Below are 4,096 nucleotides of genomic sequence, written 5' to 3'. Positions count from 1 at the left end.
TATTAGCAGTGGCTCATGGTCAAAGTAGCCATTCGTTTTACTTAAATCCCCTCTCTTCCTTATGATATCACTCCATCTATTATCCTACCCCCATCTCTTCCTTGCAGCTAACTGTAACAACAGCAGCCTCCTGTGACTGCAGGGCCTGTTTCTAGTTGTTTCTGGTAGTACTGTTGACGGCGCAGCAGCTGCAGCCCCAACAGCTATCAATGCAGGTTCATTTGAAACATTTTGCTGCATCTATTTTTAGTTTAGTTTATCTCTTTGCTTTTCAGCTCCACCTTTTTTGCTGTTGTTTGTCTATATTTATCAACCACCTCTTCTACTCTGTTCCATTAGGTGCATGAGTGCGGTAAAGGTAGGGGAGGGGCCAGCTCGTTAAGAGATTTGATTGGCCAATCCAGTGCCAGTAATGAAAATGAACGAATGGGCTATTATCAGTGCATACAAGGCCAGCGCATAGTGGCCCTTCAATTGATCAATGGTCCTAAAAGTGCATCGGCCCACCAGGCAAATGCCAGATCACCAGTCCAGCCCTATCCCCATGTATCACCTGACTTATGTTTGCATTGGTCTCGATATTCGGCACTTATTCTTGAGTAGTTGATGTAATCGACTGTACCGTAGCAGTTGTACTAATTTGTGAATGATACCTGGCATCATGTTCATTCTATTGATCATTTCATACTATTTGTAAGATGTTATAACTAATCTAATATTCTTATTTCTGCCTGATCCATTGTGAGGTGTTGATTTTTGCGATGATGGTTTTTGTAGTTATGAAGAAGATTTTTAAACTTGTATAAATGTGACTCACAATTACTCACATTGATGTTTCTGCTAATATCATCACCCGACTAATCACATCACATGATGTTTATTGGGTTTATTAGGCAGTAACCTCTAACTGGATGATTGAAGGTTTTCCGGTGGATGTGTGGGAATACACAGATATTCCCATTATGCCCGATGAAGGTCAGTAGGAACAAAACATTTTAATTTAATAAATGTATTAGCAGGCTGTAGGAGTTACATTGAAATGCAGGGGTTTTTTTCTGCAAATATGAGACACATGAGCACAACCTGCAGAGCAGCAAAGAAACAGTCAAACAACAGGAAGTGGAAGAAGACGACTCAAGTACTGACACAAAAGTGTTGTAAAGAATAGACAGTCTGGTAGTCATGAGTGAAAACGTACAGCTAAACATTAAAAATAAAAAGGTTTGACAAAATTAAGTAAATCAGAATCCCATTAAAAATTGTAACATTGTGTTCATTTATTCCCTGTCATCTTCTGTCTGGGTGTAAAATAACGTGAACTACATTTCCCACGTATAATCCAGCCTTGAACGCCGGATTCGTCACTTTGAGCGCTAGAACTGTTTGACAGCTTACGTAGATGATTGGAGACTTGATGAATGACTGACTTCCATATCCTCAGACTGAACACAAAGATAAACGCATGAGAAACACATGTTAAAGCAGCATTTCTGACTGTTATCAGAGATACATGATGAACACCTGCCACAGAGGGATGTTTTCTACAACCTGGAAACTTCTTCTCACTGATTGCCTGTAACAGATGGATAAATAATTAGTTAGTGTTTTAAATAAAACCAGGCTTTAGATGCTTAATTATAGCAACACTCCTCATAGGCAGATGTGCTGCTTATTAGAGGACAGAACTTTGATTAAATGCTCTAAATAACATTTTAATGTTCTCCTTTTAATGACTTTTCATAATGTGACGCTCTATATTTTCTAGAAGAGAATGAGGATCAATCTAGCATTTCCCTCCTTGCACAAAAAAGTGAAAACACGATTAATTAACTTGTTTTTAAGCCTTTCTGAGATTAGCTGGCTACGTTTATTTTATTTTATTTGAAGTCTGCATCTCATTGCCGCAGTTGCCAGTCTGAGGCCTCAGAGTAGTGGACCTTCTGTCTGCATCAAACCGAACCTTTCGCTCGAGTGATTTCCATTTAAGGACGCTGATGAAAACTGCGAGAAGCAGAGTTTAATCTAATTCAGGGACTTTATTTTTCAGACATCCTGTGCAGGTTACCAGCGGCCACCACGGGATCAAAACAAGATCTGGAAGTTTAGTGAAGTGAAGAGTACGCTTGATTTAATTAGAAGGGAGATTTTTTTTTCTTCTGTTGCTGGCTTGTTTCTCCTCTGCTGCGCCTTCCCATTATTCGCCAACATACAGTAATGAAAGTCTGTGCTGATTGCAACCACATTGGTGGATCCTTTTGCTCGTTTTAACACATTAACATAGTTTGCAACAACTAGATGAGCTCTTGATGAAAGCGATTTGATTAGAAAATGCTGGATGGTTATGAAACGGAGGCCGAAACACCTCAGTTAATTCAGCTTTGAAGTGTTTTATTTGACAGTCACTGATTGCACTCATCTTAAAAAAAGGACCCTTTAACACAGACAAATTCTCTCTTATTATTCACATTACTCGCAAGTTACCTAAAAAAAAAACACACACACATAGCAAATGTTGGTTTTAACAACATGAGCACCAAGCCAGATTTCCAGGAATTGTTTCTGATATAATTAGTGCCATTTCATGAGGAAAATAACATTTGGGTATTATCGCAGCAGAGACCTGATAACTGTTCTGTCCTGAGCTTTTGTTTCTTATAGCACCCACTTGACCACACCACCAGAGGGTAATTGCAAATGTTCGAGGGAGGAATATCACCAGAAGTGGGAAAAGTAAACCTCAGGTGGGTTGACAACACCATAAATGTCACTTATGGCCAAATTTCTAAAATTTTGACACCAAGGGCAGAGTTTCTATAAACTGTTTGGCAGATGTCCACTTGAAACTGCCAGTCATAGGCAAAATACAGCAGTCCAGAAAGTTGAAATAGACGGTCCACATTAGACACTTTTAATCCTACACAGAATTCTCCAACATTTAGAGACAGAGAGGAGTTCTAGATAAATATAATTTAGCAAACCCCATAGGGATTGGGGGGGTTCGAATCTATAATATTTTGAAATAACACCCAATAAAAATGTTGACCATGTTGATTATGTTCATTCTAATGTGCAGAGATTGGCTAACCTGACCAGGGAGTGCAATAAACAGGACTGTCAGAACAGTCGGCGTTAAAGTCACTTTTGACAGTCCACAAATCCTTAATCACGGCAGCACATCAGTACATTTAGGCACGAGACAGGGTCAAGATGACCCGCTGAAGTTCAAATCTCACAAATCCCGATCTTGAAATCAAATCTTTAGAGGAAGAAAGGGGATTTAACTAATTTTGAACGCACAACTATCTCCACGGTTTAGAGAGAATAGTCCAAAAAAAGATCAGATACCCGTGAATGTAATGTTAATGTGGGAGCAGAATGGAAAGATGTTTTTGAGCTAACAGGAAGGCAGCAGTAACTCAAATAACTACTCGTTGCAACTAAGGTATGCAGAAGAGCATAGCAGATGGGCTACAGCAGCAGAAGACCACACAGAAATCTGAGGCTCTAATTCACAACTGGTCATTAAAGATTGGAAAACTGTTGCCTGGTTTGATGCGACTTGATTTCTTACACTTTTGGATGGCAGGTTCAAACTTTAGTCTAAACAACATGAAAGCATGCTGCTGGTGTGATAGTGTGGAGGATATCTTCTTGACATACCTGAGCATTGTTGCTGTCTGCAGTTTGTGTTTGTGACCACAATTTACCCATCTTATGGGCACACTTGTGGGTACACTGAGTACTTCCAGCACGATAATGCACCATGTCAAAAAGTAATCATCTCAAACTGCTTTCTTGAACATGACAATGGGTTCACTGTAGTCAGATGGTCTTCACAGGCACCAGATATCAGACCAATAGAGCAGCTTTGGGATGTGACGAAACAGGAGATTCACTTCATGTTTCTCCAGCTGACAAATCTGCAGCAACTGTGTGATGGTATCAGGTCAATGTGGACCAAAATCTGTGAGGAGTGAAGTGACCTGTGAGTGGAAATGATCAGCATGGCCCACAAGGGATGCAGCTAATGTAAATTACAATTGCTTTTTCCACGCTTCCATTTTTCACACACTATAACGTGCTTGTTATAAAGCCT

The sequence above is a fragment of the Diplotaxodon limnothrissa genome, linkage group LG18 (assembly GCF_057381915.1).
Source record: "Diplotaxodon limnothrissa isolate DT_005_m linkage group LG18, D_limnothrissa_male_GT1.1, whole genome shotgun sequence".
Taxonomy (NCBI): Eukaryota; Metazoa; Chordata; class Actinopteri; order Cichliformes; family Cichlidae; genus Diplotaxodon; species Diplotaxodon limnothrissa.
The sequence above is the reverse complement of the archived record's forward strand: the minus strand, read 5'-3'. Positions refer to the sequence as shown.